This window comes from Macaca fascicularis, chromosome 14 (assembly GCF_037993035.2).
Source record: "Macaca fascicularis isolate 582-1 chromosome 14, T2T-MFA8v1.1".
NCBI lineage: Eukaryota > Metazoa > Chordata > Mammalia > Primates > Cercopithecidae > Macaca > Macaca fascicularis.
In genome coordinates this window covers 17,745,102-17,762,053 of record NC_088388.1, presented here as the reverse complement: position 1 = coordinate 17,762,053, position 16,952 = coordinate 17,745,102, and the positions used below count along the sequence as shown (strand labels likewise).

The window sequence follows — 16,952 nt, the reverse complement described above, 5'->3', positions numbered from 1 at the left end:
TCAATTTCTTGACCTCATGATCTACCTGTCTCAGCCTCCCAAAGTGCTGGGACTACAGGCGTGAGCCACTGCGCCTGGCCATTTTTTTTGAGACAGAGTCTCACTCTGTCACCCATGCTGGAGTGCAGTGGTGTGATCTCAGCTCACTGCAACCTCTGCCTCCTGGGTTTAAGCAGTTCTCCTGCTTCAGCCTTTTGAATAGTTGGGATTACAGGCACCCGCCATCATGCCTGGCTAATTTTTGTATTTTTGTACAGGTTGGATTTCATCATGTTGGCCAGGCTGATCTTGAACTCCTGACCTCAGGTGATCCACCCACCTCATCCTCCCAAAGTGCTGGGATTATAGGTGTGAGCCACTGTGCCCAGCCCTGAGACTGAGTAATTTATAATGAGCAGAAATTTACTGGCTCACAGTTCTGGAGGTTGGGAAGTCCAATATCAAGGTGCCAGCACCTGGCCAGGGCCTTCTTGCTGTGCCATCCTATGGCAGAAGTACAGAAGGACAAAGAGAGGGGGCTGAACTTGCCCTTTTTATAATGGCACCAACCCACCCATGAGGGTGGAGTCCTAATGGCCTAATCATCTCTCTGAGATCCCATCTGTTAATACTGTTACAATGAGGGGACAAACACTTAAACCATGGCAGGTGGCGAGAAGTATCAAACTACTAGGTCCTTGGCAATGTGCTTTGTACAGGGGTGTATTTTTTCCAACACTCCTAAAAAGCATTCGAATAGATACAGCAATATATATCATACCCATTTGGAAATGCACAGAAATTCAGGAGTGTTCACTTAGAAACAGAAGATCATTGACTTTTGTCCCAAAAGCCAATGATCTGTTTTTCTTGACTCTTTTCGATCTGTGTTTCTCAATGTGTTGATATACTGCACTACAGGATAATTTTAAATGTTGCACAGATGAACATTTAATAGTCATCTATTTTAATATGTATTAAGAAAAAGCCCATAAAACAATGAAACCCACTAAAACCCCATGGTTTCTTGGATAGTATTACATAGGGTGAAGCTAATTTCATTTCAGTAAAAAATATGCGGGTCAATTTAAATAAAAATATTAAATAGATAGTAGTGTAAATGGCTTGTGGCTGCAGCAAAAATGATGATGGTACTTGAATGTCCGAATTAATTTAAGTGATGTATGTGTTCATAGATACCATTTCATTTTAACGTGGTTCTGCTGCTCAGAACAGTCTTACGATCGGGTAGTCTCCATGCCTCACCTTGTGCCCACTGGCTCTGTTTGGTTCCTCTGGGGTCATACACAGGGAGCTATGTATGTCTCTCTCATTTCCTTTGGTAGGTTCTCTGGGTTAAATGTCCCCAGTTATCTGATCTGTTCCCTGCGGGCCTTGGCCATTCCTGCCCTGGCCTTTCTCCACTGGCAGTCTCTCTATTCTAAAATGTGAGCATCCCACATGAGGTCCAGCTCCTCCTGAGATCCCCGGAGGTACAGCTGCTATGACGGTGACCTTGTTTAGCAGATGCTCCCTGCAGTCCAGCCTCCCACCCGTCGTCCTGCCTTTTGATCTGTTTCCCATGAACTGCTTACCTCAGTTTTCTCATCTGTAAGATGGAGAGATAATGTAAGTGCTTAGCACAGTGTTTGCTGGCACAGACAACTGTCATTACTGTCGAGTCACTTTTCCTTTGCTGCCAATAGGTCCTATTTTCTGTTTACGGCTTCTTCAATGTGAACTGATCAACTGTAACTTGAAAATTTCCAGACTTAGGACTTTTGGACTCATAGTAAAAGGATCCCTTCCCAATTCCCTTGATCAGTTTTTCCTTTAAAAAAAAAAAGGTATTTGACATCTTTTCACTTTTCGAGTTCAGTTTCTCTTCTCCTTTTTTTCTGGGTGATGGTTTATTATTTTAAAAATTTCTATGTATATGTGATTTAAAAGTAAATCCATGTGGCTGAAAATGTCTTAGAGGTTTTTCTTGCATTTTCAGTTGACCCATTCATTTTGTAAATCTTTAGAATATTATATTTAAGACAGCTTGTAGCTGTTTTCTTATATATATTTTACATGACAGAATTATATTTAAAACATATTAAACTTAAAAAAACCATAGTTTATAATTTATAAGCCATGTAGCATGTTTTTATTTTTATTTTTGAGACAGGATCTTACTCTGTCACCCAGGCTGGAGTGCAGTGGCTCCATCACGGCTCATTACAGCCTTGACCTCCCGGCCTCAAGCAATCCTCCTGCCTCAGCCTCCCAAGTAGTTGGGACTGTGGACACATGCCACCACATCCAGCTAATTTTTGTATTTTTTGTAGAGATGAGGTTTCACCATGTTGCTCAGGCTGTAATTTTTAAAAACGAAAAAAAGAAAAAAAAAGGGTTTAAAGGACTTTAAATTGAGAACCTTAAATATCTTCATGTATTCTGTGTTCCTAACATTTTTGCAGCAGTAATTATTTCAGCTGTCTTTAGTATTGACAGGTTGGAACCTTGGATTAATTTGTGCATGGATATATTTAGAGCCTTTTACTTGATAAGAATCACATATATCATGACTGAATTGGTAATTTCCCCAGCATGAGGCCCAAATTAATAGACAGTGTTTAGATTCTAGGCAACGATGCATTATATAAACCAGCATCATTTAGGGAGTGGCAAAGACTGTCTTCCCACCTGTTCTGTGAACTTGGGCAAAGTGTGTCATCTTTCTGAGCCTTAGTCTAATTAGACCCTTTCTCCTATAACCCAGAGGGGTCGTTAGTAAAGTTGGTGTGAGAAAAGTCAGTTATTGTACTGATGTAATTTGGGTGAAACTGTGAAGTTCGGTGTTAACATGATGGTCGTGGAGATATTGAACCTTAATCCTTAGGCTAGGAATTCAAAGTTTTTTTTGACTCTCACGTTGAACATTGTCTAAAGTGCAGTGTGCCCTAGTTTTTAGGTAATTCTGAGAATTCTAAGGCCCTTGCTGGAATAATTAATGAGAATATGAGATTTCAGCAAATTAGGGCCAGGAGTCAGTGCTTTCAGCATGGAAGAATCTCACCTCCAAACATTTTATGTGGGTTTTACACATTAAGCAAGCATGGTTGAGGTGCAGTAAAGGGGCAGTGATGGCTGTCAGTCCCTTGGCCAGGTTCCTTTGCATACAGGGCAGCTAGTGGGTGTATACTAGCTGAGACAGCTAAAGGAGGAGAACATGAAGAATAGTTGGAAACCGTTGAACCTATGATATTTTTGTGTCTTTGTTAACAACTAGCAGTTACATGCTAGCATTATTTATTTATTTATTTAGTTAGTTATTGAGATGGAGTCTCACTCTGTCACCCAGGCTGGAGTGCAATGGCACGATCTCAGCTCACTGCAACCTCTGCCTCCTGGGTTCAAGTGATTTTCCTGCCTCAGCCTCCCGAGTAGCTGGGATTACAGGGGCCCGCCACCACACCCAGCTAATTTTTATATTTTGAGTAGAGACGGGGGTTTCACCATGTTAGCCAGGCTGATCTCGAACTCCTCACCTCGTGATCCACCCGCCCGGCCTCCCAAAGTGCTGGGATTACGGCCATGAGCCACCACGCCTGGCCTTACTTATTTATTTTTGAGACAGGGTCTCACTCTGTCACCCAGGCTGGAGTGCAGTGGTGCAGTCATAGCTCACTGCAGCTTGGAACTCTTGGGCTGAAGTGATTCATCTTCCTTAGCCTCCCAAGTAGCTAGGACTACAGGCATGTGCCACCATGCCTGGCTAATTAAATTTTTTTTTTTTTTTTTTTTTTTTTTTTGTGGTGGAGATGGGTTCTCACTGTGTTGCTCAGGCTGGTCTTGAACTCTTGGACTCAAGCGATCTTCCCACCTTGGCCTCCCAGAGTGCTGCGATTACAGGCGTGGGCCACCGCACCTGTCCAGTGCTAGCCTCTTAACGTCTTTCCCAGATGTTATGTCCCTTCCCTTGGTGGCTGCTGCTTGCTGCCACATTTTACCTTGGCGTTCTGCACCTTCTACCATGTCTCCTTTTCCAGCCTCATTCCCTGAGACATAGCCGGAGTTCCAGTTCCGCTGGCCTGCCTGTTGTTTTCTCTCCTGGAACCGGGTGTTTGAGTCTCCTGCATGGAGTGTTCTTCCTTCCCAGCTAAAGTCCTGGCCATCCCATTTCCATCTGAAAGGTCCCCTTGTTCATGAAGCCTCTCATGGTCTTTCCCCCTAGCCCAACCAGGTATACTTTCTCTCCTCTTGGAATGACCCTATAGGAAGAACATGGTGGCTTGACCTGGGTTCCAGTCCCACCCATCTGTTTACCTGGGGAGTGATCTTGGGTGGGTCAATTTATGTTCTCAGTGCCTTACAAAATGGGGCAGAGGATACCTAACGCCTGTGAGCAGGTGCATCTGGAGTACCTCACACAGGGCCTGACTATAGTAGCTTCTCTCCAAGCATTGGTGTCTTGCCTCTTCTGTTTCTCTAATGGTGTTCTGCACATTCACTATTGTATTAGGGTTTTTTTTTTTTTTTTGTCTTATCTTGTTTTAATAAATTATGATCTTATGGGAGATGACACTGTCTTGTCTTTGTTTGATATATAAAAAGTGTTTTGCTGATATCCACAGGATCAAGTCGGTCTGGAGTTGCTCTGGATAAGGGATGAAATCAGGGAGCTCTTGTGTTCAAAGGGGCCTTCTTCCCTTTTTTTGTTCTGTCTTCCTCCTCATGTTTTAGCTTCCATTTTTACTTCCTTTAGTATTGAGAAAGTACCAGGCTGACTTCAAAGAGTTGACTTCAAAGTTCCCCCCCGAGCCCAGAAATAGTTGCCCCTGAAGCCTGTAGGAATTGGCCTCAATGGAAGACCCTGTGGCAGTTGCATTTAGGATTTTTTGGGGGACTTCTATTTTTATAATCCTTTTAAATGGTAAAGGGGGAGGGTTACAGAAATATCTGCACCTTTAAGATATCAAACATAAGCCAGTAAAGTTCCAAAAAAGAAAAAAGATGTCTTAGAGAAATGAAAGGGATTTTACAATTGGTAGAAAAGAACAACTCGTTCTTCTTTTTCTTTTTCATTTTTTGTTTTTGAGATGGAATTTCGCTCTTGTTGTCCAGGCTGGAGTGCAATGGCGTGATCTCGGCCCACCACAACCTCCACCTCCCCGGTTCAAGCGATTCTCCTGCCTCAGCCTCCCGAGTAGCTGGGATCATAGGCATGCGCCACTACACCTGGCTAATTTTGTATTTTTAGTAGAGATGGGGTTTCTCCATGTTGTCCAGGCTGGCCTTGAACTCCCGACCTCAGGTGATTCACCTGCCTTGATCTCCCAAAGTGCTGGGATTATAGGTGTGAACCACTGTGACTGGCCATCTTTTTTCTTTAAAAAAAAAAAAAAGGTTACTTTTACTATTTTGTCCTAGTTACAAGATCTTAGGACAGAATTAAAGCCTTAACTTGTATGTGACATTTTCCAAGATGGCTCAGTGGGGTTGCAGGTTACAGAGCAGAAAACAGAGGCTTGGGTCTTCTGGGAGCTGTGGGTGTGGGCTGAAAGAGAAGACAGGGAGATTAAAGACCAGTAATTTCCCTCCATGGACCCTTTGATGCTCTTGTTTGTTGACTTTTTGAGGCTTGGAGTGACCGACTCTTCCAGGAATGAGAAAACCCTCCCAGTTTTGATGGTAGTCCCAAAATATATTTCCTGAAGGCCTACTCTGTGTCTCAGCACCATGCCAGGACTCCCCCCGACAGCCTTACTGAGCGTGCTACAGTCTTCCTGATCCAATATCCTGCCACCTGCCCACTCATTCACCCTTGGCCCTTCCCCATGCCTTTGCACGAATCTTTCCAGCCTGAGATGGGTCTTTTTCCCTGCTCCCAAATCCTGACCTCATATTGGCTCATGAATCCCTATTCAACCTTTAAGACCTGGTTGAAGGGTTAAATCCTTTAAGGAGAATTCTTCTGATTTTTCCCCAGCTGGTTGCTTTGTTCTCCAATGATTTGTAACCTTGCGAACAAATATTCTAGTCATTTTATTCTATCGGAATGATCTATTTACACTTCTATCCCTGTAAATTGTATCCTGCCCTTCAATGGCTAAGTGAATGGCATAAACAGATGCTATAGGAATTGAGACTAAGTTGGAGCTGGGTGATCAGGGAAGGTTTTAAGGAAGAGATCTGGAACAAATAGCTAGAGATGAATTCAGTGTTGTTTTTTTTTTGAGGCGGAGTCTTGCTCTGTTGCCCAGGCTGGAGTGCAATGGTATGATCTCGGCTCACTGCAACCTCTGCCGCCCAGGTTCGAGCGATTCTCCTGCCTCAGCCTCCTGAGTAGCTGGGATGACAGGAGCCCACCACCACGCTTGGCTACTTTTTGTATTTTTAGTAGAGACGGGTTTTCACATGTTGGCCAGGCTGGTCTTGAACTCCTGACCTCAGGTGATTCACTCACTGTGGCCTCCCAAAGGGCTGAGATTATAGGCATGAGCCACTGCGCCCGGCCTGATGGATTCAGTTTATGTGCAAAAATTAAGAGGATGGGTTTCGGCAGTTCAGGTTGTTAGGAGACAAGGGTGGAAAGGTGTCTTGGAGCCCTACACAGATGGGCCTCAAGTGCCAGCCAAGATGTTTGACCATTTTTAGAAGAGGAATGAGATGATTAAAGTGGATTTTTTAGGAAGATCTGCCTGAGTAGGAGTGAGCGGGATGGATTTAAAAGGCGGAGTGAGAGGCATCAGGAAGGCTGGGTAGGAGAACATTGCTACAGTCTAGGAAGGAGGTGGCAGGGGTATAGACCAGGGATCACAAAGCAATGGCTTGCCATCTGTTTCTGTATACCCAGAGAGCTAAGAATGGTTTGTACCTTATTAAATGGTTGAAAAAAATCAAAAGAATATATGCTGTGATATGTGGAAATTCTATGAAATTCAAATGTAAGTGTCTATAAATGTTTTTTTTTTTTTTTCTGGAACACAGCCATACTTTTCATTTCTGTATTGTTTGTGGTTGCTTTCACACAATCATGCCAGCCCTGAGTAGTTGCTGCAGAGACTGTATGGCCTGCAAAGACTAAAATATGTACTATCTGGCCCTTTCCAGAAAAAGTTAGCAGACCCCAGGTGTAGACCATCCAGGGTGAGTGAGCATATGACTGGAAATGCAAAGACAGGCAGGATCAACGGACAGTTTAGAGCAGGGGTGTCCAGTCTTTTGGCTTCCCTGAACCACACTGGAAGAATAATTGTCTTGGACCCCACATAAAATACACCAACACTAGCAATAGCTGATGAGCTAAAAAAAAAAAAAAATCACACAAAAAATCTCAACATGTTTTAAGAAGGTTTATGAATTTGTGTTGGTCTGCATTCTAAGCCATCCTGGGCTGCATGTGGGCCGTGGGTTGGTCAAGCTTGGTTAGAGGAAAAGATGGTACAGGAGAGTTTTCCCTTCTCCTCTTCCTCCTTCTTCTTCTTTTTTGAGATAGAGTCTCACTCTTGTTGCCCAGGCTGGAGTGCAATGGCGCGATCTTGGCTCACCACAACCTCTGCCTCCTGGGTTCAAGCGATTCTCCTGCCTCAGCCTTCCGAGTAGCTGGGATTACAGACATGCGCCACCAAGCCCGGCTAATTTTTATGTTTTTAGTAGTGATGGGGTTTCTCCATGTTGGTCAGGCTGGTCTCAAGCTCCCGATCTCGGGTGATCCGCCTGCCTTGGCCTCTCAAAGTGCTGGGATTACAGGCGTGAGCCACCGTGCCCGGCCTTCCATTCTCTTCTGATGTCACTCCATGTCTTGGTGGTGGTGTTCTAGATGTAGGCATCTTTAGGTAGGGGATTGTGTGTGGAAGAGTGAAACAGTTGTGCCTTCATGACGCTAGTGTGTGTGTGTGTGTGTGTGTGTGTGTGTGTGAGTGATGCTGAGCTAGTCTTAGAGTAAACCCAGACACTGGATGGATGTGAGTTTAGTGCAACTTTCATGGCTGGACAGCTTGCTGCCTGTTGATGAAGCCGGACAAGACTGGGCAGTGAAGTCAAAGGCCCACACCTAACTCTGAGGCTTTTGGGGGCAGCTGTGTTGTGCAGAGAAGGTAGGCGGGCAGAGGAGGAGGAGGAGCGGCCCCTGGGAGAATGCCTTCTACCAAGCCATAGCTTCTCAAGGGTGTGTTTGCGTCTGACCTAAGGTGTTGGAGCTCTTTGTTTCTGGCTGTGTTCAGGCTTTCCCCCACCTGCCTTTTGGGATGATAGGGGAAGCTGATGACTGCTTTAAAGAGAGGGCCGGGAGGTCAACTTCTCTACAGTCCAGTGCCTGCTTCTGGGTTGGGGCAGGGGAGAGTGCTGCCCACGGAACTCTCTAAATGTGAAAAGATACAAAGAGGAAGCACAGAGTGAAAAGGGAGACCCCAGAGGACAGCAGAACATCCCGAAGCATATCCCCCATCAGGGAAGAGGCATGATTTTCACCTGGCTTGCAGGTGCAGAATGGGTGTCTCAGATGCTGTGAGTCTGAGGGCAGATGCCCATCAGTCCAAGACAGTTCCTGGGGACAAAACCTTCTTCACACCTTTAGAGAAATTGAGTCTTATTGCTAGAAAATATTTCAGAGAGGTTCTGGTCTAAGCCTCTCATTTTGCAGATGAGAAACCACCCAAGGCCCAAGATGGATGGATTTACCAAAGCCGGTTGGTGCTGGAACTTGGATTTAATTTCAGGTCTTTTATTATTACTATGGAACAAATCTTAACTTTTTCAACTGCGTACCGTGTGCCTGGCTATGTGCTGCATGCTAATGCTTTATCTGCATGTTTAATCTTCACTGCAACTATGGGAAGTAGCTATTGTCTGTCTTCTGCAAGTGTGAAGAGTGAGGCTTAGAGAGGCCAACTTGCCTGTGATCCGGTAACTCAAAAGGGAAATTGGACCGGAATCCGTCTGAGACTGACTCAGTGCCAATGTCCTTAGCCAATAGGAGCACATAAAACTGTTCTGAGTGGCTTCCTAGCTCCTGTTTCCAGTGTCCAATCCATTCTCGGTTTCTGTTCATTCATCAGATGTGCACTGAGTACCTGCAAGAAGTCAGAAGGGTGTTGGGTTGGCGAGGACAAGTTGTATACCATGTTGGCTTTGGCCGAGCCAAAGAGAATGCCAAAGATCAGCCGAGATAGGGAATGATTGTTCTTGGCCTCAGCTCCACGCTCCCCTCCTCTGTAAAACTCTGTAAAACACCCCGGCAGGATTGACTTCTTCCACCTTTAAGCTCCCAAAGTGCCTCAGCTCTGTCTTTAGCACCTCACACTGTGTCATGCCTCCCCTTGGGCCCTAAGGCCAAGAGCATGTACCATTTGTTTTTGTAGTCCTACTTCTTTAGCCCAGTGCATGTAGCCCAGGGCATATTAGCCCAGTGCATATTGGGGGCACTCAGGAATTGTTGAGTGGATAAAAGAATGAGTGAATACAGACCCAGATTGTCAATGATTCTCAAACCTTATTTTACAAAAGAATCACTTGACAAGCTGGTTAAAGATTCAAAACTCTCGAGCCCTACTCCTGGTGATTGACTCCTAGGTTTGGGGTGGGACCCCAGAATCTGAATTTCCCGGGAGCGCCCAGATGTTTCTGATGCGGGTGGTCTGCAAACCACACTTGCAGCAACCCTGGCACAGGTGCCCAGCCTTCTGGAATAAAGACAGGAAGTAAGCGTTAAAAATAGCACGCCATTCATTTGCTTGTGCCGAGCCGCCAAGTGCCTCCTCCTGCCGGCGACAGGTCCGGATGTGGGCCAGTTCTCAGCCCAGGGAAAATGAACAGTGTCTTCTCCGTGGTGCCCAGAACAGTCTGAGTCAGTGGAATGTGCTGGCCAGTCAGGCAGAAGGGAACTTCCACTTCTTTTTTAAAACCTTGGTGGGAACTGTGCTGGCAAGACGAACCGGGAGGAGAGGAAGCTCCATGTGGGGCTTGGGCTTGGCCGACGATGTGGGACTGGCCGGACTTTGGGTGGCCGCCGAGGACCACTGCTAAATATGCCCCTTTCCTCTTGAAATAGTCACTTCCCTGGCTGGCTTGTGTGTTGGTCGGTCGCCACAAATGCGTGGCTGTTGTTCAAGGAGGCCTCCTGGGATATAAAAAGAGAGAATGGGGCCAGGCTGCGGCCAGGGCTGTGCGGGGAGACAGGAGAGCTGCCTTTTCTCCTGTCCCACCACAGACTTCATTGTAAGATTCAGAGGGTGTGGCTTCTGGGCCCTGGGCTTACTTTTCCATCTGTAAAATGGGTGGGGGGAAGGGGCAGCATCATAAAGCTTCTTTCTTCTCCTGAAAGGGATGTTTTAAGGCCCATGTCAAGATTGAACACAGGGCTCTGTTGTTGGGCTGATGCTACTGATGAAGTCTCAGGAAGCTCGAATTTTGTAGTTAACTCTTTCAGGGTAGATGTGGTGAATAGTCTCTTGGTATTGTGCTGTCGGTGGCCCACTAGAACAGAAGCTCCCAGAGGGCAGGGGCTTGGTCTTTCTTCTTCCTCTCTGCATCCCCACTGTTTAGAACTGGGCTGGGCGCACAGTAGTCTCCATAAATGTTTATGGGGCCAATATCTCCACATATTGGCACCTACGAAGCGTCAGCTCCATCTCTCTTTTGTCTTCTTCACAGGTTGAACTTGCTGTTTGAGAAGAGGGGATCTGAGGAACAGGGCACTTTTGGAGGAAGAAACTTGACCTCTGTTTTCAAAGTTTCATCCAGTTTCTCTTCTTTTTATTTATTTTTTCAGACACGGTCTTACTCTGTGGTCCAGGCTGGAGGCTGGAGTGCAGTGGCACGATTATAGCTCACTGCAGCCTCAAAACACCTGGCCTCAAGTGATCCTCCTGCTTCAGCCTCCTGAGTAGCTGGGACCACAGGCTTATACCATCATACCCAGCTAATTTTTTTTTTTTTTTTTGAGACACAGGGTCTTGCTCTGTTGTCCAGGCTGGGGTGCATGGTATAATCATGGCTCACTGCAGCCTCTATCTCCTGGGCATAAGCCATCCTCCTGCCTCAGCCTTTGAGCCTCCAGAGCACCTAGGACTACAGGCATGCACCACCAAGCCAGGCTAAATTTTTTTTTTTTTTTTTTGTAGATACAGGTTCTCATTATGTTGTCCAGCCTGATAGGCTTTTTTAAAATTAATTAATTAATTAATTAATTAATTTATTTTTTGAGACGGAGTCTCGCTCTGTCACCCAGGCTGGAGTGCAGTGGCCGGATCTCAGCTCACTGCAAGCTCCGCCTCCTGGGTTCACGCCATTCTCCTGCCTCAGCCTCCCGAGTAGCTGGGACTACAGGCGCCTGCCACCTCGCCCGGCTAAGTTTTTCTATTTTTAGTAGAGACGGGGTTTCACTGTGTTAGCCAGGATGGTCTCGATCTCCTGACCTCGTGATCCGCCCGTCTCGGCCTCCCAAAGTGCTGGGATTACAGGCTTGAGCCACCTCGCCCGGCTTTTTTTTTTTTTAAAATAGAGATGAAGTCATCTTGCTTTGTTGCCCAGGCTGTTCTGGAACTCCTGGCTTCAGGTGTTCCTCCCACCTCAGCCTCCCAAAGTGCTGAGATTACAGGTGTGAGCCACTGTGGCTGGTCCAGTTTCTCTTTACATGGAGGAATATCAGAGGTTAAAGACTTGGTAAAAATTCATGCGGTGCAATAAACCATGTATTACGTAATAGGGGTGACACTTGTTAACTTTTCCCAGGCTCAGTTTCCTCGTGTGTAAAATAGATGAATAGTATCCACCCTCCAGGAGTTTGTCCTTTCACTCTCATTCCCTCATGTGTGCAAATCTCGGTGAACTGATATTTTCCAAGTAACCAATGCATGTTTTTTTGTGAGACGGAGTCTCTGTCGCCCAGGCTGGAGTGCAGTGGCGTGATCTCGGCTCCTTGCAACTTCTGCCTCCCGGGTTTAACGATTCTCCTGCCTCAGGCTCCCGAGTAGGTGGGATTACAGGCACTCACCACCATGCCTGGCTAATTTTTGTATTTTTAGTAGAGGTGGGGTTTCACCATGTTGGCCAGGCTGGTCTCGAACTCCTGGCCTCAGGTGATCCGCCCGCTTCAGCCTCCCAAAGTGTTGGGATTACAGGCATGAGCCACAGTGCCCAGCCCAGAAAGGATATTTAGATGTGGGGACCACTGCATCTTGCAGATGGGTAAACTGAGGTAGCGACAGATGAAGGCTCAGTTACATTCATCCTGGGTCCCAGACTGTCTCTATCTTGTAGCCCGAAGCTTTGTTTCCTTCCTCCATAGCCCAGGATGACAGCATTGACCTTCCATGGGATCTTTTCCTGGGATTTATTGAGCCACTGAGGTCATTGGCCTCAGGCCACCTGCGTCTCTCGACTGACCAGTTATTCTTCAAGGAAGACACTGTGTGTGTTTATTTTAGTTGCTCTTCTATAACTTCCGGGTGCTCTTCTCAGAGCAGCAGTGCTTTAAAACATGTCTCTGTGTGTGTTTCCCCGCTTTGAGCCATGAAATACGTTCAATCTGTTTTTTTCTACTCCAAAATATTTCCGTATCTTTGTGCACCTGGGGAAATGCATACCTTGATAGAAAATGGGCAAAAAAGTTGTACTGAAGGAATTAAATGAACTAATGCATGTCAAGCACTGAGCACTTTGACTCAATAGTAATAATAATAATAATAACACAATGCATCATTATGATAGTGTTATTTCTCTTTAGCAATCTTGATAATTGACTTGTATAACGCATTGTACAGAAGCTCGTTCTACAACTAAAATGCTTTGGTTCTCCCTGTGTGCCAGGAACAACAGTAAATTTTATGTCCTAAGATTAGTATGGTTGGAAATGCATGTGACAGTGGTTCCCAAACACTGGTGTGCAGATGGAACACAGCCTGTGAAGTGTTCAGCGGTCCTTGTTAAAAAGAGATAAAGGATAAAGTGCTGAGATTCTCGTGAAGCTAAATGAAGCTAAATATTACTTGATTCAAAGGATCATCCTTCAGTGAGAATATGTCCTTCCTGTATGTTTTTGGGGAAAATATTTCCTTTTGTGAGACAAAAATGTTAGTAGGTGGTAAGTACCTTTGATTTGGCAAAGTAAAAAGTTGTGGCCCCCTGTTGACCCGTCACATTTTGGTGTGTGTAATGTTTGAAACTGCATTGGTCTGTAAAATCTCAAACCCAGGTGGATAAAACCAAAAAGTGTCAGGGCAGGAAGGGACCTTAGGAATTAGTAAAGGAATACTGCCTTCATTTCATAAAGAACTTCAGGCTCAGAGAAGGCATGTAAGTTGCCTAAGGTCACACAGCAAATCTGAGGCAAGTCGGCTACAAACCCTCAGAGGATGGTCGTGAGCACTGGTTTTGAGTCATCCATTTGAACACACCTGTGTTCAAATTCTACCTCTGTTACTTATGAGCTGATTTCTTACCTGTGAAAGTGGGATACCTACCCAAGGGGTTCCTGGGAAGATTCAATGAGATGATTTGGATTAGGAAAAACTGGCAAATTTTTCCCCATCCTTCTTCTCCTTGCCTCCCCTTCACCTGTTAATAAATAGATCCTTGTGATAGGTCAGTGAGCAATATCAGCCAGAAGGGCTTTGTTTTCAGCAAGGTCCCTGCATGTACGATTACAATCCTAAGTAATATTAGCTGTTGCTTGCGTTGGTTTCTCAGCTCTCTCTTGGTGATCTCTCTCTCTAGCTGTTGAATGAGTTCAAAGATCCAGGAAGAGCTTTGAAATCCCTCTACCAGCATCTCTGTCTCCAATTCCAGCACAGGTCTTTGGAGGATGAGATAAAAAGTGTTTTGCCCAGGGTCAAATGCTGTGTGTACGCAGCTTGGTCGCTCTTTCCTTTCTTGAGATGACCTGTCCCCTTCTTGGAGACCCAAGATGATGGACAACAATAACATTCCTTTATAATGTTTTCTTCTCATCTAGAGGACTGGGAGGCCCCCTTTTAACAGAGACATCACAGAGTAGCAAGCATGCAGAAGTTCTCATGACATCCTGACAGATTTCAAGACCAAAGAACATCCCATGTTCCCTCTTGAAGGCTTGTAATAACTGCCATAAATTATCTCGTGGGAATGGAGTGGCCCTGGCCCAAGCTGTGCTGTACCGGGCTCTCCTGGTGACAGTTTTAGTGGCTGCATATGTTTGCAGAAGAAGGAAGCGTGGTAACTTGGCAGACAGCTCCGAACGCTCCTGGCTCGCTGCCACAGGACTGTCCTCGAGACCCGGGCACAGTGATGTGTGAAAAATGCCCACCTTTGCTCTTGGTGTCCAGTGGGCCTTCTGTGGGCTCTCTATAGAGGTCATCACCTGAGGATTCCTGACTCTGGCCACGTCCTGAGGTCTTGCCATGTTGCTCTCCATGTTACTTGAGTATCTGCTTCTTATGGCTCTTGCGTTCTGCAGGACGGATGAGCTAGGTACCCAGGATAGGTCTGTTTGCGCACGAGGCTGTCTCCTTCTCCCGCTCCTTGGTTTCTCTACTGAGGCTTTGTTGTGCTTGGCTCAGGGTGATGTTAGCAAATGCGCTCTCCACCCTGCCGTGCCATATTAAGGAAATGCATGTTGTATTGGCTTCCGCCAAGTCAGCTCACATGCTTTGTTTTAGTGACTCTGCGAAGAGTTCATCATCTATTATTTATTCAGGTAACACACTTCGATCTCTTAATTTCGGTGCTGCTCCCATTTTTCATCCCTGGTCAGTGTGCTGAGCAGCCAGGAGGGCTGTCTGTGTCTTTAAGAACCACTTTGCACGTTTTTGCTTTGGTTATTTATTCATGCCAACATGTTGTGGTTAAATGGCATGAAATAAAACCCCATTTTGAAAAGAAATTGTAAAAGGAAGCTATGTCCTATGTGGAAATCATGACAAGCACAGAAACGTTAGAAAAAATAAACATTAGCCAGGAGCGGTGGCTCACGCCTATAATCCCAGAATTTTGGGAGGCCAAGGTGGGTGGATCACTTGATACCAGGAGTTCGAGACCAGCCCAGGCAACATGGGGAAACCCATCTCAACTAAAAATACAGAAACTATCCAGGCATAATGGCACAGGCCTGTGATCCCAGCTACTCAGGAGGCTGAGGCAGGAGAATCGCTTGAACCCAGGAGGCGGAGGTTACAGTGAGCCGAGATTGCGCCGCTGCACTCCAGCCTGGGCGACAGAGCGAAACTCCATCTCAAAACAACAACAACAACAAAACCCCCCCCAAACCCTAAAACAACAACAACAAACAAAACAAAACACACAACAAAAAATAAATATTGCGTGTTTCCTATCATCTGAGGAGCCCATTGTTAATGGTTGTGTGCCTTTTCAGTCTTTTTAAAAATGTGTTAAAAATCTAGTTGTCGCCGGGCGTGGTGGCTCAAGCCTGTAATCCCAGCACTTTGGGAGGCCGAGACGGGCGGATCACGAGGTCAGGAGATCGAGACCATCCTGGCTAACACGGTGAAACCCCGTCTCTACTAAAAAATACAAAAAAAAAACTAGCCGGGCGAGGTGGCGGGCGCCTGTGGTCCCAGCTACTCGGGAGGCTGAGGCAGGAGAATGGCATGAACCCGGGAGGCGGAGCTTGCAGTGAGCCAAGATCCGGCCACTGCACTCCAGCCCCGGTGACAGAGCAAGACTCCGTCTCAAAAAAAAAAAAAAAAATCTAGTTGTCATAGTGTCCATATATAAATTTTTAAGTGGAGTTGATAGATTTCATTTGAAGGGCTGCTGTGTGATAAATGTAAAATGCGTAGCAAGGTGCTTGGCACCTGGAGCTGTTCACAGTAAATGGAAGGAATTTTTATGGAGGGTGTAAGGTAGAGTGGGCTCCTGAGCAAGACTGCCCCGTTCCAGGCCTGGCTCTGCCATGTCTGGCTGCTAGAGCCTCGAGCCAGCCATTGAAGTGCAGCGCCTTCGTTTCCCCATCTGTAAAATGGGGGTAATTATCATATACCCCAAAGCGTTGTCATGAGGATTTAATGAAATATCCCCTATAAGATCCTTAGAGCTCTGCTGCTGGGTAGTCATCTCATAGTAGGTATTGGTTGTTATTATTCAGGAAAATGTTGGAAAACACGTGTTTTTTTTGTTTTTTTTTTTTGAGGCGGGGTCTGGCTCAGTCACCCAGGCTGGAGTGCCATGGTGCGATCTCGGCTCACTGCAAGCTCCGCCTCCCGGGTTCACCATTTGCCTGGCTCAGCCTCCCGAGTAGCTGGGACTACAGGCGCCGGCCACCAAGCCCAGCTATTTTTTTTTTTTTTTTTTTGTATTTTTAGTAGAAACGGGGTTTCGGGCCGGGCGCGGTGGCTCAAGCCTGTAATCCCAGCACTTTGGGAGGCCGAGATGGGCGGATCACGAGGTCAGGAGATCGAGACCATCCTGGCTAACACGGTGAAACCCCGTCTCTACTAAAAAATACAAAAAACTAGCTGGGCGTGGTGGCGGGCGCCTGTAGTCCCAGCTACACGAGGCTGAGGCAGGAGAATGGCGTGAACCCGGGAGGCGGAGCTTGCAGTGAGCTGAGATCTGGCCACTGCACTCCAGCCCGGGCGACAGAGCAAGACTCCGTCTCAAAAAAAAAAAAAAAAAAAAAGAAACGGGGTTTCACCATATTGGCCAGGATGGTCTCGATCTCTTGACCTTGTGATCCGCCCACCTCAGCCTCCAAAAGTGTTGGGATTATAGGCGTGAGCCACCGCACCCGGCCGGAAAACACATTTTTAAACAAAGCAGGTGTTCAGTCCTCTCCCTGCCCCCAACCAAGAAAACTCTCTTTAATTCCCAGTCTACTGTGTGATTCAGTGCTGGCCCGGGAGCAGCCCTCGAGGGCAGACACAGCACTCATCCCCTGCCCAGCGCAGCACCTGCCCGTGCATCCTTAGCTGATGGATGAGGCTCACAGCCTCAGGCGCCCTGCATCCTTCCCTTCCTCCTGGTACCCTCTTTTGTCTCCTTCAAACACT

The 16,952-nt window shown here is 46.4% G+C and overlaps 1 protein-coding gene across 4 annotated transcripts in view; it reads left to right on the top strand.

The window, feature by feature from the left end:
* Nucleotides 1–16,952, top strand: part of PTPRJ (protein tyrosine phosphatase receptor type J) — a 191,438-nt gene that overhangs the window by 94,286 nt on the left and 80,200 nt on the right. The gene's annotated exons all lie outside the window — the stretch shown is intronic.